General features: G+C 36.7%; 1 protein-coding gene across 6 annotated transcripts in view; it reads right to left on the reverse strand.

Moving 5' to 3' along the window:
• Window positions 1-26076, reverse strand: part of DCX (doublecortin) — a 367328-nt gene that overhangs the window by 266323 nt on the left and 74929 nt on the right. The window contains exon 5 of one of the 6 annotated variants that reach the window (XR_011434867.1): window positions 22316-25257. The exons of the other annotated variants lie outside the window; for them this stretch is intronic. The gene's annotated coding sequence lies outside the window, so the exon portion shown is untranslated. Of the gene's footprint in view, window positions 1-22315; window positions 25258-26076 lie in introns of those variants that run through there. 6 annotated transcript variants of the gene reach the window in all.

Here is a 26076-nt window from a genome sequence, read left to right on the forward strand (position 1 = left end):
TTCAGTGGCATTAATTGCATTCACATGTTATAGAACCATCACTATCTATTTCCAAAACTTTTTAATCACCCCCAAAAGAAACTCTATAACCATTAAGAAATAACTCCCCATTCTCCCTGCCCCCAGCCACTATAAGCTCTAATCTACTTTCCCTTTCTATGAATTTGCCTAATCTAGATATTGCATATAAGTGGAGTCACACAAAATTTGTCCCTTTGTGTCTAACTTCTTTTACTTAGCATAATGTTTTTAAGGTTTATACATGTTGTACCATGTATGAGAACCTCATTCCTTTTTATGGCTGAATAATATTCCATTGTATGGATATAACATATTTTGTTTATTCATTCGTCTCTGGATGGACACTTGGGTTGTTTCCACCTTCTGTCTATTGTAAATAATGCTGCAATGAACATTGGCATACAAATATCTGAGTCTCTGCTTTCAATTCTTTCAGATATATATTTAGGAGTGTAATTGCTAGGATATACAGTAATTCTATGTTTAGCTTTTTGAGGAACCACCAAATTATTTTCCATAGCACTTGCACCATTTTATATTCCTACCAGCAATGTACTAGTGTTCCATTTTCTCCACATTCTTGCCAATGCTTCTTTTCTTTTTTTTTTTTTCCTGAGGAATATTAGCCCTGAGCTAACATCTGTTACCAAGCTTCCTCTTTTTTTGCTTGAGGAAGATTAGCCCTGAGCTAAGATCTGTGCCAATCCTCCACTTTATATATGGGTCTCAGTCACAGCATGGCTGACAAGTGGTGTACTTCCATGCCTGAGATCTGAACCCACAACCCCAGGCCGCCAAAGCTGAGCACACCAAACTTAACCACTATGCCATGGGGCTGGCCCCAAATTATTTTCATCTTTTTAAAAAAATCATAGGCATCCTAGAAGGTGTCAAGTGGCGTCTCACTGTGGTTTTGATTTGCATTTCCCTAATGCCCCTCTTAGTTTTGCCTAAACATACCCCCTAGAGCAGATTTGGAAAATACTTTCTATAAAGGGACAGATAGTAAATATTTTAGGCTTTGCAAGCCATATAGTCTCTTTCACAACTATTCACCTTTGCAGTTGTAGCATGAAAACAGCCATAGGGAATATGACACGGGCCATAGTTTCCAGACCCCTTATCTAGAGCTACAGAGTCATTGTGGCTGAATTTGCTCCACATACAAAAATATGAATACGAAGGGATCACATTTTTCTGTTTATTCAAAAATATTCAACAGTATTTATGGAGTGCTTACTATATGCCTGCATCTTCTAGGTGCTGGCTATACACGCGTGAATAAGATGCAGTTGCTCTCAGGGAGCACTTTAGGAAGTTCTGAGACACTTTTACTGAAAAAGCTTTTTATTGTTTTTCTGATGCCATTGAACAATTAGCTCTGCTACAGAGATATTACGGTTTCATTACAACAGGGAACAAAACAAAATACCCCGCAATTAAAGGTCTAAATTCTCCTGAGGAAAGTCTTTGACTTGATCCATTTGCTCATTTATTTTGCTTTTTCTAAAACCACAGTAATCGTTTAAAGGAGCAAGAGATACTCTAAGCCCATACAGTTTGCTTGACTACTTTTACACATACATTTTAAGTTCTATGTGCTAAAAATCATAAGTATGTTTTAGGATGTGAAGTTGACAATCATTTAAAAAGTTTTCCATGTTTAATCCTTTCTGTTCTGCATTTCACACTCGATATCACTGAGGTGAATAAGAACTGACTGTACAAAAGAAAATTGAAAGGATGAAAAGGACAGAGATCAAGTCAAATATGAATAGAGATAATCATGTTTTAAATCTTATAATTAATTTAACGTGTACAGTCCACAAAAAGATGTAGCAATAGAACCTTCCTGGATAAAATCAAGACAATCCAGAGATTAGAAATGACATTTAATAGAATTATTATTATGAGCATATCTTATTATTAAGATGAATGAAATTCATGTTTTATCTGAGTTTCTGAACACATACTGAGCAATTACAATAATGGTTAAATAAATAAATCATCAGAAGCCTTCTACCAAGGTTAATCCCCTTTAATTAGACAAGAGCTTAAAAGAAAAGATTAGTCTTTACAGAGCCGTCATTATTTGAAAACTAAATTCGATTTGACAAATGAAAGAGATTAAATTCAAGGCACAGCATAGGACAAGGGTCCAGCACTCAGGAAGTCTATTTGTGCACCTGATCCCTTGAGTAAGCCAATTAAAAGTACATTGTATCTTCAGATCTAGATTGATGGATGAATAGAGGGATGGATAGATGGGGGAATATGTGATAACGCAAGTAAAACAAAATGTTAATTATAGAATATGTGTGGTGAGATTATGGGTGTTCACTGCAAAATTCTTTCACCTTTTCTGTATGTTGGAACATTTTCATAATGAAATATTAGAAATAAGAAAAATCTTCAGTTCTGTATAATTAGTAACAACAGCATCATAGTCCCATTTTGACCATAAAAGATAATTTTGTGTCTGTGTATGTTTTGCCTGACATGCTAAGCAACTTGCAGTACCTGCACTACATTTTCCACATATTCCAATGTTTTATCTTTATTTTAGCATGTTGGACTGGAAGGGATAGTGAAGATGGTATTCCCTTATCATCTTTTTTATACCCACTCCCCTGGAGTTAGGAGAGTAGCCACAAAAACAACCAGAAGAGAATGTGCTTTAAGCGCCATGTCACCAACCTTTGTGAAAATGATTCCAGGGTTATAGTTGTCAGTCCATCAAACCAGAGGAATGACAGAATTCACTGCCTGTCTGGAGGACCATATTTCTCAGGAGGGAGGGGATAATGGAGAAAGAAAAGGTTCCTTAGACAAAAGCTTATTCCTTAGAATTTAGTTGACAGCTTATCCAATTCTATGTTTATACCATAAAGGGAAAAGGGAGTCTTGTCTCAAAAGGGTAACTCTGTCTTTTCTCATGAACTATTACCAGTTCCTATCACTAAAGGAATTAATATTCAGGGTCCTACTTGGAAGCGGGCTGGTTAGAGATGTAGAAAAAAATTTTCAGAAGGATTAGGTGGAAGAGGCAAACCATGCGATGCAGCTAGGTATGAAAGCTCTGTGAGGTAGAGATTTACGGGCTGTTTCTGTGCATTGCTATATCCCCAGGTCCTAGAACAGAGCCTGGCACATAGTAGGTACTCAATAAATGCTGAATGAAGGAATTCTCCCCAGTTGACTAGATTGTAAAATCCTTTAGGGCATGGACCATGGCTTGTCTCTGATCATCGTAAAAAGAACCAGGCAGTCTAGCCCCAAACTAAATCATCATAGGTTAAAATTAGAGTCCCAGTGGGATACAGTATTTCTTATCATACATGTGCTATCATCTCTCTTTCTCTCTCAGCTTCCAAATTGTACATTTAGTAAATTTAACAGTTTAAAGCTTTATACTAGATGAGGTGTGCATTTTGAAAAAGGAGAAAAGAAAGGGAACTTATACTTTCAGATATTTAGAGGACTAATATTTCTTATTTGTAATTTTAAAGCATGTAGGCAGCCTCATATACATTCCAATTGACTATTTTCTGTAAAAATTGCCTACCTTTATGTTGCTATGACTTTTGGATGACTGGCAGAGCTCGTATGAATCAAGAAGTATCAGTGATTGCTATTCCTGAAAAAGAAAACTAATAAATTTGCAAATTTTCATTGACTGAGATAGAGCCTGTAATTCGTCATTTATTCATTCAGTTATTCAACAGATATTTAATGAATGGCTAGATGCTTCAGGCACTGAGCTAGGCCCTAAGCATACAAAAATAATGAGACTTGATCCATCTCCTAAAGGAGTTCACAGCCTAGAGAGAGAGAGATAAGGATATCAGCCCTCACAGTGCAGTGTGATAGAAAAACACCCTGAACAAAGAATGGAGGAATGGTGAACTTGGCCATTTTTCTTGTTTAATTGATTAACAACTATAACCAATAGTGGAATCATTTTAACCAATAATGGAATCATTGTCATAAGGGAACAGTTTTGCAAAACTATGAACCAACTACAGCATTTCATTTAAAAAAAGAAGATAAATTTTACATTACTACTTGGTTAGTTTGTTAGTGCACATAATTTTTAAAAGCCAAAAATGAAAAGTGAATTATTATAGAGGAAGTACAAACTTAAATAAAAAGCATAATTTTTAAACAACTTTCTTGAGATATAATTCATAGTCCATAAAGTTCACCTTTTAACCTGTATAATTCAGTGTTTTTATTATATTCACAGGATTGTGCAACTATCACCACTAACTCCAGAATATTTTCATCTCCCCTAGAAAAAACCCATACTCATTAGCAGCCACTCCCCATTTCTCTCCAAAACCTCCCTCCCACCCCTAAGCAACTACTAATCAACTTTCTGTCCTATGGATTTGCCCATTCAGGACATTTCGTATTAATGGAATGATACAAATGGTCTTTTGTGTCTGGCTTTTTTCACTTAGCATAATGTTTTCAGGGTTCATCCATGTCCTAGAATGTATCAGTACTTCATTATTTTTAATGGCTAAATAATACTTCATTGTATGTATATACCACAATTTGTTTATCCATTCATCAGTTGATGGACATTTGACTTGTTTCCAACTTTCAGCTATTATAAATAAGGCTGCCATGAACATTTTTGTGCAAATTGTTTGTGGACATATGTTTTCAGTTCTCTTGGGTATATACTAAGGATTAGAATTGCTGGGTCACATGTAACTCCATGTTCAACTTTTTGAGGATTGTCCATACTATTTTCCACACTATTTTCCACAGTGACTTCACCATTCTACATTCCCACAACCAGTAATTTCTTGACATCCTTAACACTTTTTTTTATTGGGGTATAAACGACATATAACATTATATTAGTTTCAAGTGTACAACATAATGATTCAATATTTGTATACATTGCAAAATGATCACCACTATAAATCTAGTTAACATCTGTCTCCATACATAATTACAAAAAATTTTTTTTGAGGAAGATTGGCCCTGGGCTAACATCTGCTGCCAATCCTCTTTTTGCTGAGGAAGACTGGCCCTGAGCTAACATCCATGCCCATCTTCCTCTACTTTATATGTGGGACACCTACCACCAGATGGCTTGCCAAGTGGTGCCATGTCCACACCCGGGATCCGAACTGGTGAACCTCGGGCTGCTGAAGGGGCACATAGTCACAGCGCCACTGGGCCAGCCCCACAAAAATTGTTTTATTGTGATGAGAACTTTTAATATCTAGTCTCTTAGCAACTTTCAAATATGCAAAACAGTATTATTAACTATAGTTACCATGCTGTAAATTACATCCTCATGACTTACTTATCACTGGAAGTTTGTACTTTTTGACCCCCTTCATCCATATCTATGAGCTTGGCTTTTGTTTGTTTTTAGATTTCACATATAAATTAGATCAAATGGTACTGGACTTTCTCTGTCCATGTTGATGCATGGATGGCAAGATTTCCTACTTTTTTATGGCTCAATAATATTCCATTGTATATATATACCACATTTTCTCTATCCATTCATCCATCGATGGACACTTAGGTTGCTTCCATATCTTGGCTATTGTAAATAATGCTGCAATGAACATGGGAGTGCATATAACTTTTCAAGTTACTGTTTTCATTTTCTTCAGATAAACACCCCGAATTGGAATTGCTGGATCATATGGTAGTTCTATTTTTAATTTTTTGAGGAACTTCCATACTGTTTTCTATAGTGGCTGCACCAATTTACACTCTCATTGCGCTTTTGATTTTTATTTACCTAATGACTAATGATGTGAGCATCTTTGCTTGTGGTTATTGGTAATTTGTATGTTTTCTTTGGAGTAATGTTTATTCAAATCCATTGCCATTTTTTACTCGGGTTATTTTCCTTATTATTGAGTTGTAAGAGTTCTTTATATATTCTAACTACAAGTCCCTTATCACACACATGATTTGAAAATGTTTTCTCCCATTCTGTGGATTGTCTTTTCACTTTCTGGATGACATTATTTGTAGCACAACTGTTTTTAATTTTGATGTAGTCTAACTTATCTATTTTCCTATTTTGCCACTTGTGTTTTTTTGGTGTCATAGCTAAGAAACCATTGCCTAACAAAAGGTAACAACACAGTTTTTTAACAACAGGTCAAATATAACCAAGTACTCAAAACAAGGGTACCTTCACAACTACCCATTGTTGCTGGCTGCCTCACTATCCTTAAATCATGCATGTTTAGCACTTTTATTATTTTCAAAGCACTTTTAATTTGACCTGGAAATTCAACCTAACATTTAACTTAACAAAATATCACAGAGCTAATATGTGTCAGGCACTCTGTTTGGTCCCGAGGATTCAAGGGGTGATTAGAACAGTATCCTTGAGAAACACACTGAATACTTACCTACAATATATTATGCATAGTATTATAAAAGAAGCAATCTTCGGGATGCTATCAGAACACTAATGAAGTAATTCTACTTAGGGTGGTGTGAGAAGTCAGGGAAGGTGTCCTAAAAGAGTTCAGCCAGTCAATCAACAAATATATACGGAACATCTCTTTTGTGGCAGATATTGTGCTAGGTTCCAAGAGTGTAGTAGTGAACTAATCTGATGTGGTTGTAGCCTTCAGGGAGCTGATAGTATAGAGCAGATGTGGCCTGTGAAACTAAGATGATTTTTACATTTTTAAAGGGTTGAAGCACAAACAAAGGAGAATATACAACAAAAAATGGATACGGCCCACAAGGCCTAAAAGATTTACCATCTGATCCTTTACAGAACAAGTTTGCTGTTCCTTAGTCTAGAGCAGTGGTTCTCAACTTTGGCTACACATCGGAATAACTTGGGAAGCTTTAAAAAACTATGGACGCCTGGGTTCCAAATCGAATTTCTGACTTAACTAGTCTGTTGTTTGACTGGAGTTCTAGGATTTTTAAAAGCTCCTCGGTTGATTCTAACATGCAGGCAATGTTGAGAGTCATTGTTCTAGAAAAATGCTGTCAAATAGAGCTTTCTGCAATGATCAAGATATTTTAGGAGCCGACCCCGTGGCCAAGTGGTTAAGTTCGCACACGCCGCTTCAGCAGCGTGGGGTTTCGCCAGTTCGGATCCTGGGCGCAGACATGGCACCGCTCATCAGGCCATGCTGAGGCGGCATCCCACATGCCACAGCTAGAAGGACTCACAACTAAAAATACAACTATATACTGGAGGAACTTGGGGAGAAAAAGCAGGAGAAAAAAAAAGATGATTGGCAACAGTTGTTAGCTCAGGTGCCAATCTTAAAAAAAAAAGATATTCTATATCTACACTGTTCAATATGGTAGCCACTAGTCCTATGTGGCTATTGAGCATTTGAAATTTGGCTACTGTGGCTGAGGAACTGAATTTTAAATTTCATTTAAAATTAATCAATTTCAATTTAAATAGCCACATATGGCTAGGGACTACTGTATTGTAAATGGCAGCTCTAGAGGGAAGGCTGACATGAGACAAAACATTGAGTAATAACAACATTAGATAACATTTACTGAGAGGTTATATGTGCTAGGTACTGTTCTAAGTGCTTTACATGTAACAACTTTTTTAATCCTCACAACAACCCTATGAGCTACATGCTATTATCATATCCATTTTCCAAATGAAGAAACTAAGAAATAAAGCGGTTTAACAGAGAGATTAAATAATTTGCCCAAGTTCACACAGTTACTAAATAGCAGAGCTAACATTAGAAGTCAAGTTATTTGTCTCCAAAACCCATGCTTTTAGTAATTTCACAAAACTAATAATTAGCTAATTAATAACAACTACACAAAGCATAACTGTCATAGCTGTGGGGTATCATGTCTAAGACCTACAGTGAACCTGTCACATTTATCCCACTGGCTTTGACATAATAAAGGAGAAACTGAACAGAGGTAGCTCTTTCAAATTACTTATATTTATTATGGAATTACCTAACATAATAAAAGATTTTCCAGTATAAGTTCTAATCTAAATCAATCTTCCTATTAATATGCACCACAATCAGGCATATTTCTTTGGGGTAGAGGTAGAAGGCCATAGTACCTTACCCTTTGCAGGGTGCCTTCAGTCGTTTGTTAGTTGCGTTGTAGGTATGGATGTGCTCTCCTTCTCCAGGGGTTACTTGGGTCAACATTGTGGATGTGCTTTGGTACAAAGGCTCTTTTCAAAGAAAGCTCAAGGGCCTCTAACCAGAGACACAATATTCAAGCCTTAGAAGAATGGAGGGTCTGCATGTAGTCCTTTAGTGGGAACAAGTGCCATCAAGCTATGCACCCTGAGGGTTCTTATACTTAGGAAACCTTAATATATTTATCTTAGGTATGCTGATTGAGCACACAACTAGCTCTGTTATTCCCATCCTTCTGGTATACGTTTTAGACATATATGGATCAGGCAACCTTCTTATGTTGATCCTAAGTGTTCTGCTGGCTGTAGGTTTTTACAGTGGGTAAATTAGGAAACCCTAGCATTGATCCTGATTATATATAGTGACCCTTGCTGGGATGTAGGCAGCTTTCATGTGCTGGTACTGATAAGATGTTATGACCAGGTCTGGGACTTAGAATTATAATTCTTCCTCTCTTTCTCTCACTTTCTCTCTCTCTCTCTCTCACACACACATACACACACACACACACACACAATAATTACCAAGGAAGTATAGGGTCCAGAGAATTAGATAGTATATATAAGAAATAAAGAATGTAATAGTTCTAGCACACGTAAGTTTCTAGGTTGAGACTCGTTCCAATTATAGTTAGAAGAACAAAACTAGAATAAACCACAGTCCAAAATATATGTGAAGACCACTGTAAAAATAAGAGTGATTTAGAGATCTTCAATCCAGCCTCAATGACATAAAGAGCAAGAAGAAGCCTTTGGGAATTTCAGCATAATTAATGGGGAGCTCTATTTAGAGCACATTGGATAACTGTGCCTCTGGGGGCCAATTCTTATACAATGCTTTAGTCTGGGTACAAATTTTGCTGCTGCATTTTTCTCAGAATAAGTGGAAGTAGTAGTTAGCTGCCACACCTAAAAGGTAAACTACTGGCATACCCAATCCAGCAGCACGTTATGTTTCTTCCCCACAATTATGCGAGTCAGGCTTTACCTTACGAAAACAACATCTATAGACAAAAATAAGGAATCTCAGAAACAAAGACAAGCACGCAAGCAAGAAACACCAATTAGTATTTGAATAACAGATACCATGTAAGAAATTTACAAAAATCATTATCAGAAGAACTAACATCTGAAGAAATGGAGTAATATATAGCAAATGAAAAAAGACTTTAAAATAGGTATAAGTAATGTTCTCAGAAGGATAAGAGAAGTTATTAAACCTATAAACAAGGAAAATGCTGATGTAAAACAAAAGCAATGGCAGGTCGTGGAAACTACAGAAATAAAAGGTAACCAAAACAAAGAATGCAATGAATATGTGTAATAGCATCATGGAACAGGAGAAAACGTTGTGTGTTATAACATCAAACCAAAAGATTCTCACAGGACAGTCCTAAAGGAAAAAGAAATAGAAATTTTGAGAATGCAATAATAGACATGGATGTTAGATCCAGAAGTTCAACATCCATGCGGCAGGAATCCCAAAAGGAAAGAACAGAAAAAATAGAGAAGAGGAAGTTAACACATCAATAATAGAAGATAATTTCCCTGAAATGATAAAAATACTAGTCTCAGATAGAAAGTGACTGTTAAGTGATAAACAAGGTAAAGAAAAGAAGACTTATATATAAGTGCATTGTGGTAAAATTTCTGAGCATCAAGGATTAAAAAAAGGATAAAGAAATCCAAAAATCTTCCATAAAGACGATGTGAAATAAAAGAAACAACAATGAGCAACAAAACCAGTAAAGTTTGTAGTTAAGTCTAAATAATTTTAGATGCATAATGTCAAAATATTTTTTGATAATTATTTGGAACTAAAATTCCAGGAGATCTCAACTTGGGATACAACAGGACATAAATTGCAAAGTTGCTGGGGCCTAATATAAGGGAAGATATAGATTCTAATAAAATTTAGATTTTTATTTTAAAAAATATATAAATGTGTGTGTTAAGCGTACCAACCAGATGCACAGAAAGAGCATTTTCACCTTTGAATTTAGAAGCAGAAAAATAAAAGAACAAATTAAAAGCTAAAAGCTTTCAGCTAAGAGAAAGAATAGCAAAAGAAAACAAGAAAAATGATGAATAGAAAACAAAATCAGATAGCAGTACAGTCATGCATCACATAATGACATTTTGGTCAACGATGGACTGCATATATGATGGTAGTTCCATAAGATTAGTACCGTATAGCCTAGGTGTGTAGTAGGCTATACCATTTAGGTTTGTGTAAGTGCACTCTATGATGTTCACACAATGGTGAAATTGCCTAATGATGCATTTTTCAGAATGTATCCCCATCAAGTGACTCATGACTGTACTAAAGACAAACGTACCAGTAACTACAATCAACATTAATAGGTTAAGTTATTAAGAGAAGATTCTGAGAATAAAAATTTAAAAACTTTTAATTACGAATAATTTGAATGTTACAAAAAGTTCCAAAAATAGTTAAATAATTCTGGTATAGCATTCACCCAGATTTCCCAATTGTTAACATTTAACCACTTTCACTTTCCATCTCTTGTTTTTCCTTGAAATGTTTCAGAGTGTTGCAGACAGGATGCTCTTAACACAGTCTTACAAAGGACCACCTTATTGGGGCAAATGGTGAAATTTGAAGAGGGTCTGCATATGAGAAAATAATGTTGTATCAATGTTAATTGCCTGATTTTGATCATTGTACTCTGTACGATATATATGCATAGGTAAGAGCATCCTGTCTACAACTTATCTTTCCCATGATTTTTTTGGGACCCTCTTTCATTTCTGGCACCACAATATGTTCCAGAATCATCTTGTACTTTCTCTGTCCCAGCACTGGAATCACTCATTTCTCCAAGGAGCCCTTGTTCTTTTATTGAAGAATGCTTTTTTTTTTTTAAGGATTGGCACCTGGGCTAACAACTGTTGCCAATCTTTTTTTTTTTTCTGCCTTATCTCCCCAAACCCCCCTTGTACACAGTTGTATATCTTAGTTGCAGGTCCTTCTAGTTGTGGGATGTGAGACGCTGCCTCAACATGGCCTGACGAGTGGTGCCGTGTCCGTGCCCAGGATCTGAACCCTGGGCTGCCGTAGTGGAGCACGCGACTTAACCACTCGGCCACAGAGCCGGCCCCTATTGAAGAATGCTTTTTACAAACCAAGATCTGGGCACTGGGTGTGCTCATTGGTACTAGAATATCATTTACTTCTATGACATCTCAGTGGACAAAACTAGGATATATATGCATGTATACACACACATACATACATCTATATTTCTATGTCTTTCTATCAATCTATCTTTCAAAAACCATGAATTCACACTGATACCTCTAATTGTAATATAATAACATAGTGTTTGTCCTAGCCTTCCTTATTTCCTTATTTGTAGTTCCTTTCAACAGTGAAACACCTGGCTCTTACTGCCAACAATATATTTACTTATTTGCTCAATCCAAGAATACATACAAATTAGTTGCAGAATTGCTAACCTACGCTGTGAAAATCAAACCTACCAACAAGAGTTCAATATTAGTTTCCAAATCTCTCTTTATCCTTATGTTATAGCAACCTCACTGTGTCATGGGGAAGCTCCCTCTCAAGGTTAGGTTCAGGTGTTGAAACTTACAATGGTAGTCTATTGGTATGAAAAAAACAAAACTGTATTATTCAAAAAGGTGAGGAAGTCCCAAGGCAGGAGGCAGGGAGGATGGCTCTCTGGGAGAAAGTCCAGAAGTGAGAGAATATCAATAGCAGTGCACCGGCATTTTATAAAGAGAGAGTTTCACTCGCACAAGATTTAAGAGAAGCTCTTGTCCAATGCAAGATTTTAAAGAGGCAGCCATGAGGATGCATGACCTTGTGGGATGTGTGGGGGAAAGGGGCAAACATTATCAGAATGCTCCAGGGGGTGACAGACATAGGCAGGAAACGAAGCTTAGAGGTTGCTGGCTCTAAATCATATCATTGGGAGTCCAAGTTTCTTTCCTATCTTCATAAGGAATATAGTCAAAACACTGTGTTTCAGTTACTTAGATTAAGTCTTAGACTCCTCGTCTCCTGCACACACACACAAACACTTTGGTGTGGTTGTTATTCATTTGAAATAAAGTTAGGTTCATTTATTTCTCTTTGTATTCCATTTACCTTGCCTTGCCCCATCCTTGTTGATTTTATGTATTTTTAAATATGTGAAATATTAACATGGTTCTAAAAGTCAGAGGTATATAAAATGTGTATAAAAAAGTATAGAAAAAGGATTACTCTTCCACATTTCTTCTACTCTTTTTCCATATATCCTCCTTTATACCTTGTTCCCACCCAACACCTGTAGGTAACCAATACCATTAGTTTCTAGTTTACCTTTTCATGTTTCTGTTTGCACAAATGAGCTGATGCATGTATATTTTTATTTCCCCCTTCTTCTTATGTCAAAGGTAGCATACTATTTTTAATTTGCATCTTTTCACTTAATATATGCTAGAAATCACTCCATATCAGTTCATAAAATTCTTCCTCATTCTTCTTTGCACCTGCATAGTATTCCATTGTGTGATGTACCATACTTTATTCAAGCACTCTCTTGTGTTAGGATTTAGGTTGCTTCTGGCATTTTGAAATTACAATGGTGTAATTAAAATCTTCGTGTATATATATATTTTTATATTGTTGTAGGTCTATATCCAGAGTAAGTTCCTAGGGATAGGATTGCTTTGTTTTTTGTTTTTTTTAAAGATTTAATTTTTTTCCTTTTTCTCCTCCAGTACATAGTAGTATATTCTTCGTTGTGGGTCCTTCTAGTTGTGGCATGTGGGACGTTGCCTCACTGTGGTTCGATGAGCAGTGCCATGTCTGCACCCAGGATTCTAACCAACGAAACACTGGGCTGCCTGCAGCAGAGCACGCGAACATAACCACTCGGCCACGGGGCCAGCCCCAGGATTGCTTTGTTAAAAGACAAATGAGTATGTAGTTTTTTTAAATATATATTTCCAAATCTCCCTCCAAAATGATTGTACTACTTTGCATTCCCACCAGCAGTGTATGAGAGTGACTATTTCCCCACAGCCTTGCTAATAGAATGTGTTGTCATACTTTTTGTTTACATCATCAGATTGGAAATTTTAATCCATTTATACACCTATGTTTTGTTTACAAGAGACCCACTGAAATAAAATAAAAATTTTAAATGAATAAATGGAAACCACCAATCCAATCTCCAGTGCTATGTGTTTGTTTGTCACTGTTTTTATCTTCTACTTATGAGTGAGATCATACAGTATTTGACTTTCTCCCTCTGACTTATTTCACTCAGCATAATACCCTCCAGGTCCATCCATGTCACAAATGGCCAGATTTCATCATTTCTTATGGCTGAGTAGTATTCCATTGTGTATAAATACCACATCTTCTTTATTCATTCGTCCCTTGATGGGCACCTAGGTTGCTTCCAAGTCTTGGCTATTGTGTATAATGCTGCAATGAACATAGGGGTGCAAATATCTTTATGCCTTTGTGTTTGCAAGTTCTTTGGATAAATATCCAGCAGTGGAATAGCTGGATCATATGATAGATCTAATAAAAACAACGACAATCAAACACATATCATTGGAGATTGGATTGGTGGTTACCATAGGGTAAGGGGGGAGGGCAAAAGAGGTGACTAGGCTCACATGTGAGGGGATGGACTATAATTAGTTTTTAGGTGGTGAACATGGTGTAATCTACACAGAATTCGAAATATATTATGATGTACATCTGAAAGCTATATAATGTTTAATCCAATGTTACTGCAATTAAAAAAATAAATTAAAAAAAATTAGACCTGAACAGATACCTCACCAAAGATATACCAATGGCAAGTAAGTATCATCTTATGTCATATGTCATTTGTTGCTGTTAGTGCTGTGGAGTCAATTCCAACTTCTAGCAACCCTGTGTACAGCAGAGCAGAACCCAGCCTGGTCTTTTTGAGCCATCCTCTCACCTTCCGCCCTATATCAGACAATGTTCTGCTGCTATTCGTAGGGTTTTCATGGCCAATTTTTTTCGGAAATGTGTGGTCAGTTCCTTCTTTCTAGTCTGTTTTAGTCTGAAAGCTCCACTGAAACCTGTCCACCATGGGTGACTGTGCTGGTGTTTGAAATTCTGGTGGCATAGCTTTCAGCATCACAGCAACACGCGGCCAAACAGTATGATAACGGACAGATGGGTGGTGTGATTCCCTGACTGGGAAATGAACCTGGGCTGCAGTGGTGAGAGCACCAAATCTTAATCTCTAGATGACCAGGGCTGGCTGCATCATATGTCACTAGGAAATTGCAAATTAAAACAACAATGTGATATCACTACACACTTATTAGATTTGCCACAATCCAAAACAACACCACCAAGTGCTGACAAGGATGTAGAGCAAACAAGAACTCTCCTTCATTGCTGGTGGGAATGAAAAATGGTACAGCCACTTTGGAAGATAGTTTGGCAGTTTCTTATAAAACTAAACATACTCTTACCATATAATCCAGCAATCATGCTCCTTGGTATTTATCCAAGTGAGCTTAAAACTTACATCCTCGCAAAAACATGAACACAGATTACAAAAAAAAATGGAAAAAGATATACTAGGCAAATGCTAAGAAAATAAAGCGGATGTATCAACATTAATATATAAAATAGATTCAAGGTGAAGAAATCTAATGGGACAAAGAGGGATATATCATGGTGGTTTTATCCACCAAGAAGATAAAATATTGATCCTTTAGGCATCTAACAAGAGAGCTCTGAAATATTATAAGCAAAATCTAATAGAAATATAATGAGAAATTTACAAAATCAGTATCATAGAAGGAGACTTTAGCATACTTCTCTTTCTTCTTCTTCTCCTTCTTCTTCTCCCCAAAGCCCCCCAGTACATAGTCATATATTCTAGTTGTAGGTCCTTCTGGTTGTGTTACGTGGGATGCTGCCTCAGCATGGCCTGATGAGTGGTGCTGTGTCCGCACCCATTATCTGAACTGGTGAAACCCTGTGCCAGCCAAAGTGGAGCAGGTGAACTTAACCACTCAGCCATGGTTCCGGCCCCCAGCATACTTCACTTAATGATCAAAAAAAATCAATGGGCTGGCCCAGTGGCATGGTGATTAAGTTCACAAGCTCCTCTTTGGTGGCCTGGGATTTGTGGGTTTGGATCCCAGGTGTGGACCTACACACCACTCATCAAGCCAAGCTGTGACGGCTTTCCACATACAGAATAGAGGAAGATTGGCACAGATGTTAGCTCACTGCCAGTCTTTGTCCAGCAAAAAGAGGAGGATTGGCAACAGATGTTTTCTCAGGGCCAATCTTCCTCACCAAAAAAACACAAAAAAATCAAGCAGGCAAAAATGAGAAGGTGTGTTAATTTGGGTTACCTGGAAAGCAGACTTTGAAACAAGGACTGGGAATGGGTAGTTTATTTGGGAAGTGATCTCAAGAATCTCCCAAAGAGACAAGGTGGAACTGCTGTGGGCAACTGGAGCTCAATCTGACTAGGAACTGTCTAAGAAATTGTATAGAAGAAGCTTCAGAATTGTCTCACCACAGAACAGAGGAGCTGGGGCACTTATCCATTGACTTTCCCTCCTTTCCTTGAGAATTGTCCTCATCTCTGGGGCATTAACTCCCCATACTTTTAGGTTGCACCTGTAACAGAGTTTAGCAGTGTTTTGTAGCTTCTAAGAAAGCAAAAGCAGAGAAATTCTGTGACTCATGCTTGGTTCAAGACATTTGCAATGATATAATGAACTTCAACCATGCTGAGCTGAAATAAGGTGGATTCATAGGGATCTGGCATAGTGTATCATAAGCATCTGCCACAGTAGGATTACTGAAGATTTGAATGAAAATAACTTCATATCACAGTGTGTGGTGGGCTCATTGTTGGTAAGTTAGAATGAAGCTGTATCTGATGAACATCATATGCCAGACACAAAAAGCAAACTTTATTTCTTTGCAATAGGGAGCCATTTCAAGTTTTAAGCCAGAGAATGGCACAGTTAGACCGTGTTTTCAGTACATAACTCTTATCAAGTTGAGGATGGTTTGGAGGAGGGCAAGAAATGGGGGCAGGCTGTCCAGCCTATTCCATTCATGTAGAAGACTGAGGTGAATAGGATTTGACCTAGGACAATGAGAATGGAACAAAGAAGAACAATTTGTGAGACAATTAACAGCATAAAAGACAAGATTCCAGAAGGAGAGTTGGGAGAAGAGATGGTTGGGGTAATTGGTTGAACCTGGAACATGTTAAGTTTGTCTTTATGGCATCCTAATGAGGTAAATAGGAAAGACATTATGATGTGACAGATAAGAAAACTGTGGCCCCTGTATGAGGTTGTGACTTGTCCAAAATTACAGAGCTATTTAGTTGCAGACTGAGGACTAGAACCCAGGTTTCCTAACAGACTTCTAGTCTTGTTGAAACTGGCAGTTAGTCATTGATGATTAAGCAGTAGTAACTAAAGTTTTTCTTTCCTTTTTGCAATTACTGATTATAGTGTTTAGCTGTTTACCCACCCATTATTAACTGTACAGTTTAGGCAATATGCTATCTGATTGCCACTAGGTTCCTATAGATAACATCTCTCTGGAGCCTGGGTCACCATGGTAATGGGTGTGTGAGCTGTTTTTCAGGAATTAGAACCCCTTGTCCACTTCAGGCTGGTTGAGACCACCAACTCTTCAATTGGGCCCATGCAGATGTCCAACAAGCGACCTTTTGATGTCAAGAGGCTAAAAACTCCACCCTCAGATCATGCTAATGCCACCATTTTGTGAACATGCGCCCTACGAAGAGGCATGAAGTCTGACTACACTTGTGCAGATCATCAATTACCTCACCTTTCCCCACCTCCAATCATCTATCTCCACATTTCAGACCACCTTGCCCCCCTACCCCATAAATATCCCTGAGTCCCCATTTTTGGGGAAGCAGATTTGAGACTCATTCTCTTGCTTCCTCACTTGGCTGCCTTTTGATTAAACCCTCTCTCTGCTGTCATCTCGTTGTGTGGGTGTTTGGCTTTCTGGGTGACAGGCAAAAACGAACCTGGGTTCGGCAACATTGTGTTCTCTCATTCTAGCACTACCCCAAAACAAGCAATTGACACATGTTATGAACGGTACTAACTGCTGTTTTCACTATCTATTTGTAAAGAATATTTTACACATTGCAATGCCTGACTACATCATTAAAAACTGGTTTTTAAAAAAGCTGAAAGCAAAAAATATTATATCCTATTATACTCTAAAAATCAAAAAAAGTGCTGAAAATTCACATAGAAAATGAGGATTCCAACAGCAATGTTGAAATGGAGAATATTAATTGTGACTATAATATAGTAAAACCATCTTAACAAATCAGAATATATACATCTGAGTATTCTCCTAAGAGAAAAAAGAACATTTATTCCATGGATGCACAATCACTTGCAAACCTTTTACTCCTTTTTGAAATTGTTTCTAAGCCAGTTTATGAGTCATAGAAGGAAAAGTAACACGAAAATTTATAGTCATACCTCACATACAACTGATGGGAAATTTTTAATCAGTATGCAGCTAGTACTTACAGTTATACAAGCTACAGACATGGGAATTGATTCAATGAAAATGATTAAAGTGCACAATTAATTCTCTATGAATTAGCAAACACTTTGTATGAGTCAATGATAAATTGTGTTACAAGAGGTTGGCATTGAACCCAGCTAAGTAATGTGCTTAAGTGAAACTTCATGGTATGATGGTGGGTGGAAAGGGCAACCGAGGGATAAAAAATCTGCAGGCTGACCTTATGTGAGATGAAAATTCCTGAAAGTGACCTGTAAAGCAAAAAGGCTGGCAAATACACCTCTATTTTGCTGAATTTTCACAGATATCATCACACCAGAGATCAGAGAAGAATGAATGGAGTTTTGTAGTTAATCAGCCTTAGATTGTGATCTTAATGTTCTCACTGTGACGCCATTTGTCTTACCACCCACAGAGTCAAAGCATTTTTGAGCTATAAACGAGTTAGCACTCTGGGTCTCCTTTGGCCATGATGAAAATATTTCAGAACTATATAGAGAGGATGGTCACACAATATTGTGTATGTACTAAATGTCACTGAATTGTATACTTTAAAATGGCTAATTTTATGTCATGTGAATTTTACCCGAACTTAAAAAAGAAGAGCTGCCACTTTCTGAACAATTATGTTCCAGGCACTTTGGCCTTAACATACCGCATGTCAGACTCCCAATAACCCTGCGAGATAGACATTATTATCTCTATTTTCAGAATGAGGACTCTGAGGTTCAGTGAGGTTAAGTGTTTTGCCCAAGGTAGTTTAGTAGAAAAGTTGCGGTCCAAACTAATTCTATCTGATTCCAACGCCCAGGTTTGAACATTAATAGAAGTCCATAAAGGGAGTGGTCAGTCACTTAGATATAAATCCTTGAAGCAATTTAGCTAAATATGAAAAGAGGAATATGCCTGTGGAAACTTTCTTTCTTTACCCCGTATCATGGAATACTGAACTATTATGAGGATGCAAGAGGAGGATTTATTTACTAGACTGGATTATAAAGTAGAAACTTATTCATAAGGACAAGGTAAGAGCCCATTTATCAGACTAAACTATTAGGTCAGAAAAGGACTGGTAGGAAGGCTGACTTTATGCTGAGTGACTGAGGTGTGAGTCCAGGGTTCTTTACATTTCCGCCTGCCTGACAGCTAAATGGTTCCCAGAGACTGGGGCAAGGGTGAGCCTGCATGTCTGGGCCAAGCAACAGAAGCAATAGGAACTGAAATGGAACTGATCCTTATACCTGAAAGCTCACCTCTAGGAACCGCTTTTCTCCAAATGGCCAGTTCCTAAATTTCTTCTAGGGCAGAGAATCCACACAGAATCCAACACTTTAGTTCTTTCTTTTAGTTCTTTGTCCCCCCTGAGTATTTACAGTATCTGGTGGAACAAGACTATAAAATCTGCTTCCTATAGGTTCTGCCATCTGACATATATAGTCTAAAAATATTCAATATAACTGAATTCAAGGAATTATCACTTCTCCATGTTTCAATTCTGAATATAATATTTTCTTAAATAAATAGTACAGACATAAAGAATAGGTTATATTTCTAAATCTCCTGAAAGGCAACATGGTAGAGCAGAAAGTACATAAGGCTTTAGAGACAGATCTGGATTCAAAATCAGCCTCTATATACCAGCTGTGTAACTTTGAGCAAATTGCCTATCTTCTCTGAGCCCCAGTTTCTTCCTCTGTAAAATGTAGATGATATCTGCTTCAGGGTTATTATTATTTTTATATGATATTATGTATCATTATATATACAACAGTTCCTAATATATAAGTGCTCAATAAATGTTAGTTTCCCTTCCCTTCCCACTTATAACAATAGTCTTAGAAAATGTCTGATTTTACAGTAAGAACTCAACAAGAAAACAGAGAGAAAATGGGGTAGGAGAAGATAATGCTCCTAACTGAGAAAGAGAAAAGCAGGCCCTGACATCCAGGAGCTGACCTGGCATTCACAACTAGATCTTGACGTTCTCCCATTGAACATAAGGAGTCTGACAGATCATGAACATCAAACAAGGCCACTCTGTGACTATAGTGTATCAAGGCAAAAAAAGACTACTGTGTAATCATGTTTGAACATAGAAAAATATGAACATTGTCCAAGCCACAACAACGACTAAACATCCCCCTAGCCTAGATAATATTAGTGACTGCTGCTTCTGTACCAATTATAGCTTTACCCTTGGGCTAGTCTCCCCTTCTTCTAGGTAAGATTTATTAAGATACCCAATCATGAAATTACTCCCATTTCCCAACAGCATCCATATCCAGAAAAAAGACTGCTTCCTTAAAACCTTCCCAGAATCACCTAAAAGACCCCAAATCCTATATACTAAGTCTTTTCTAAACTCTCTTAATGAGGTGCCCCATGGATCTCCACGGTGTGCATTCTCCCTCCCTGCAACAAGCAATAAACCCAATTTGTTCAATTACAGGTGTGTTCCCAGTGGCCTTTGGCTGGAGGGTATTGACATAACTGATTATGTAGTATCAACTCCAAGGTCAGAATAAACCCAAAACACTTCCATTTTGGTCTTTCAATACAAATTCCTTTCCCCTCTTCCCTCAGCACACACTTTTTAAAATTACTTTTTGCATTTAATCAAAATATTATTAAGATATATCAGGTAATTTAATCAGTACAGAAGATACTCAAAAGCTTCCTTGAGCTCTGCTGTAGCTTCCTGATTCTTTGCTTACATAACAAATTGATGTCTGGGTTAGCTATTAAGAAGGGCACATGATGAATAACTCTGTATCTTAACAATTAAGTTTAAAACCATAACTACTGTTTTCTCTATTTCAGGAATAGCTTCTGATTAATAGCTCTTTTCCACTCTATATGTAATACACAAACTCCCTTTTTCATAGTAGTCAAGAAATCTTCTGTGAATATTTTATGTAAATATCATTGTTAGTGTAAAATTGTCATGATATCCACTACCTACTGAGACTTGGAGGAAATTACACAATCAATATAGATCTTTGCATACATGGGGAAGGGACAAAAGTGAATAAAATGAAAGAAATTCTAAGGACCACACAGGAAGTAAAAACTAGAAGCCTGATATGATCCCTGTAAGTTTCAGAGTTAGTAGTGCCTCTGGGCTCAAAGAATGAGGAAAATTAGGGCAAATAGGCCATTTCACCTGATCTGGGACAAAAGAACAGAGGGCCACAGAAAGACACGTGAAAGAAACTGTTTATTGAGAATCTGCCGTGTCCCAGGCTCCACGCTAGATACTTCATACAACTTAGTCCCATTTCATTCTTACAACACCACCTTGAAATAGATCATGATTCTCATTTTACAGATGAAGAAACAGCTTCAGAGAAGTTAAGGTCACACAGCTGATTAAGTGACGGTGGCCAAATCGTGGTGGTGCCTCCCTCTCCCCAGGTTAATTTCCTAATATAATGTCACTCCTGGAAACTACAGTCCTTAGACTCAAAAAATTCATAATCTAATGAGGGAAGACAAGTAAGTATGACAAAATTAGCAAAGGTCTAACTAAAACGACTGAGTTCAAACACGGCTTACTAGTACCACCATAGCGTTCTTAGGAAGAGAATCCAGACTTCTCTGAATCGGATAGAAAAATACTTGGGCTAGGAAGGGCTATATTCTGAGACTAAACTGAAAATATAGAACTAAGGCAATTTTTAAATAAAGTATCTCCTGTGCACACTGTTGTTTGCTAACTCCTCAGCTTTTCTTCCCGCCTTTTCTTTTTACTAGCTCAAAACTAAGTATAATGCTTCTTGTTACTTATTGACATTATATAATGAATTTATAATATCACCAGGAAATAGTTCTTGCTATCTCTCTATAATTCTGACATTGATTTCTTCACTTCAAAATTTTTTACATAGACAGACATATGAGTATTCTAAAGTTGTCTGCATTTATATTTACACATTTTTCATATGCTGACATTGTCTTTATTTCGTTAGATATAAACTCTACGTCATTTTTCCCTTTTTTAGCAGCTTAACTGGAATTTAATTCACATACCATACATTTTAGCTATTTAAAGTGTACAATTCAATGTTTTTGCTATATTTAAAGGGTTGTGCAACCATCTCTGCAGTCTAATTTTGAACACGTTTGTCCTCTCAAAGAGAAAACCTGTACCTATTAGCAGTCACTCCCTATTTCCCCCAATCCCTCACCCCAGCCCTAGGCAACCACTAATCTAATTTCCATCCCTATGGATTTGCCTTTTCCAGACATTTTATACGGAATAATACAATAGGTGATCCTTTGTGACTGGCTTCTTATGCTTAGCATAATGTTTTCAAGGTCCATCCATGTTGTAGCATGTATTAGCGCTTCATTTCTTTTTATTGCCAAATAATATTCCATTTCCCCCTACCTTTTGCTTGCTAATAGAGCCATGAATTTGATCAAGTATAAGACAGGCTCGTACTCCAAGGTAGGTCACATCACAGACAGTCAATCAATTAATATAAGCTAGGATTTGTCAAAATCAGGTTGTAACCCATAAGCGAGTCATAAAATCAATTTAGTAGGTCACAATCAACATGTTTTTTATTGTGGTAAAAGACACATAACATGAAATTTGCCATCTTAACCACTTTTAAGTAAACAGTACATTAGTGTTAACTATATGCACATTGTTGTGCGACAGATCTCTAGAACTTTTTCATCTTACAAAACTAAAACTTTATAACTACTAAACAAAAACTCCCCGTTTTCCTCCTCCCCCAAAGCCCCTGGCAACCACCATTCAACCTTCTGTTTCTACGAACTTGACTACTTTAGAAACCTTATATCAAAGGAATCATGGAGAATTTGTATTTTTCTTACTGGTTTGCTTCACTTAGCGTAATGTCCTCAAGGTAGCATAATGTCCTCATTCATGTCGTGTATAGGACAGGATTGCCTTCTTTTTTAAGGCTGAATAATATTCCATTGTATATATATACCACATTTTCTTTATCCATTCATCCTTTGATGGACATTTGAGCTGCTTCCATTCTTGGCTTACTGTGAATAATGCAATGATCATGGGTGTACAAATATTTCTTTGAGATCCTGTTTTCAATTCTTTTGGATATGTACCCAGAAGTGATATTCCTGGATTATATGGTATTTCTATTTTTATTTTTTGAGAAACCTCCATAGTGTTTTCCACAGTGACTGCACATTTTTTACATTCCCACCAACAGTGCAGAAGGGCTCCAATTTCTTCAAATCCTCACCAACATTTGTTATTTTCTGGGGTTTTTTTCATAATGGCTATCCTAACAGGTATGAAGCAATATCTGATTGTAGTTTTGATTTGTATTTCCCTGATGATTACTGAAGTTGTGCATCTTTTCATATGCTTGCTGGCCATTTGTATATCTTCTTTGGAGAAATGTCTATTCAAATCCTTTGCCCATTTTAAAAATCAAGTTATTTGGGGTTTTTTGTTGAGTTGTGGGAGTTCTTTATATATTCTAGATATTTAATATCTCAACACATCGTTTGCAAATATTTTCTCCAATTTCTGCAATTTGTAGGTTGCCGTTTCACTCTGTTGATTGTGTCCTTTGCTGTGCAGAAGTTTTTAAGTTTGATGTAGTCCCATTTGTCCAGTTTTGCTTCTGCTGCCTGTGTTTTTGATGTTATATTCAAGAAATTATTGCCAAATCCAATGTCATGAAGTTTTTCCACTATGTTTTCTTATAAGAGTTTTATAGTTTTAGTTCTTACATTTAGGTCTTTAATCCATTTTGAGTTAATTTTTGCAAATGGTGTAAGGTAAGGATCCAGCATCATTCTTTTGCATGTGGAGATCCAGTTTTCAAAGCACCATTTGTTGAAAAAACTATCCTTTCTCCATTGCGTATTCTTGGTGTACTTGTCAAAGTTCATTTGGCCATATATGTGAGGGTCTATTTCTGGGCACTCTATTCTGTTCCATTGGTCAATAGGTCTGTCTTTATGTCAGTACCATTCTGTTTTGATTACGGTAGCTTTGCAATATGTTTTGAAATCAGAAAATATGAGGCCTCCTGCTTTGTTCCTCTTTTTCAAGATTATTTTAGCTATTTGAGGTCCTTTGAGATTCCATATGAATTTTAGGATGATGTATTTCTATTTCTGCAAAAAACCCATTGAAATTGATAGGGTAGGCATTGAAGCTGTAGATCACTTTGGGTAGTCTTGACATTTTAACAATAAGTCTTCTAATCCATGAACACAGGATGTCTTCCATTTATTTGTGTCGTCTTTAATTTCCTTCAGCACTGTTTTGTAGTTTTCAGTGTACAGATATTTTGCCTCCTTGGTTAAGTTTATTCCTAAGTATTTTATTCTTTTTGTTACTATTGTAAATGGGATTGTTTTCTTAACTTCCTTTTCAGATTGTCCATTGTTAGTATACAGAAATGTAACTGATTCTTGCATATTGATTTTGTGTCTGCAACTTTACCGAATTTGTTTATTAGTTCTACCAGTTTGTGTGTGTCTGTGTGTGTGTAGTCTTTAGGGTTTTCTACATATAAGATCATGTAACCTGTGAACATAAATAATTTTACTTCTTCCTTTCCAATTTGAATACCTTTTATTTCTTTTTCTTGCCTAATTGTTCAGTCTAGGACTTCTAGTAGTTTATTTAGTAGAAGGGGCATCCTTGCCTTGTTCCTGATCTAAGAGGAAAATCTTTCAGTTTTTCACCATTGAATATGATGTGGGATTTTCATATATGGCCTTTAATAAAGGGCCATAAAAGATGTTAAAGTAGTTTTCTTCTATTCCTGGCTTGTTAAATTTTTATCATGAATGAGTATTGAATTTTGTCAAATGCTTTTTCTGCATCATTTGAGATTAACATGTGATTTTTATCTTTTGTTCTGTTAATGTAGTATATTACATTGATTGATTCTTCATACGTTGAACCATTCTTGTATCACAGGGATAAATCTCACCTGGTCATGAAGTATAATCCTTTTAATGTGCTTTTGAATTTGTTTTGCCAGTATTTTGCTGAGGATTTTTGCATCAATATTCATTAAGGATATTGATCTGTAGTTTTCTTTTTTTATAGTATTTTTGTCTGGCTTTGGTATGAGGGTAATGCTGGCCTCAAAAAATGAGTTTGTTAGTGTTCTCTCCTCTTTAATTTTCTGAAAGATTTACTATCAGAATTTTCTGATTAAAGAAATAGAATATTATAAATAATATCATAGTATGTTACCTGCATTAAGGGTAATAATTATTTTGTGAGGCTTTATGTGTGTCTAAGCATGTGCATGTTCATTTGTGTGTGTGTGTGTGTGTGTGTTATATAATAATGTGCAAATTATTTTCTCACTGTGGGTTGTGGTTTAAAAAGTTTAAAATTCACTGGTATAAGCCAATCAAGGTGATATCATTCCCCTTGCCAGAGCTTGCTTTAGGCATAGGTAAGTGATGCAGTTCTGGACAATGAGACATGAAGAGAAGTTTGTTGACTGAAGAAGGTCATCTATTTTATGTTTATGGTTAAGAAAGGACATAAGAAACAGAAACATTCTTTTTCTCCCTTCCAGCCTTTAGGTATTTTTTGGTGAACGGATGATATCTGGGGCTGCTGCGTGCATCTGTGATTATGTGGGAAGTAACTAACTTACTAAGGATAGCAGGATGATAAAACACAATGAACCTGGGTGCTAATAACATTATTGAGTCTCAAGCAACAACTTCTGAAACTGCCCTACCTTTCATATTTTCTGTTATATAAGATGAAATAAATTTGTTTCCTTATTATTTAGCCACTTTTAATCAGATCTTTGTAACTTCTGTTTAATTTTGTGTAAAGGCATCAAGGACAAAGATATTTTATTTTTCTTTATAGTCCCTACATCACCTTGTACATATTTGGTGGTCAGGAAAATTTGAGAATCTGACAACCTTACTGTGATCAACAAGAGCAGGATGACAAAGTAGGGTGTCTCTGGAATTTCATCACATCTGTTGCAATGTTTCTATTAAAACTCATATAGACCTGCTTATTTTTAGGGAAAATAGGTCTGTACTACAAAGTTTAGATTTTGCCTATGCAGAAGGTAAAACTGAGTCAAAATAAATAATTGAGAATATACCATGTGTCAAACATCATTGAGCCAGCCCTGCTGGTCTAGTGGTTAAGATTCAGTGCTCTCATGGCCACAGCCAGGTTCATTTCCTGGTCAAGGAAACGCACCACACACCTGTCAGCTGTCATACTGTGGTGGATGCATGTTGCTGTGACACTGAAAACTATGCCACTGGTATTTCAAATACTAGCAGGGTCACACATGGTGGA

Source organism: Equus caballus, chromosome X (genome assembly GCF_041296265.1).
Source record: "Equus caballus isolate H_3958 breed thoroughbred chromosome X, TB-T2T, whole genome shotgun sequence".
Taxonomy (NCBI): Eukaryota; Metazoa; Chordata; class Mammalia; order Perissodactyla; family Equidae; genus Equus; species Equus caballus.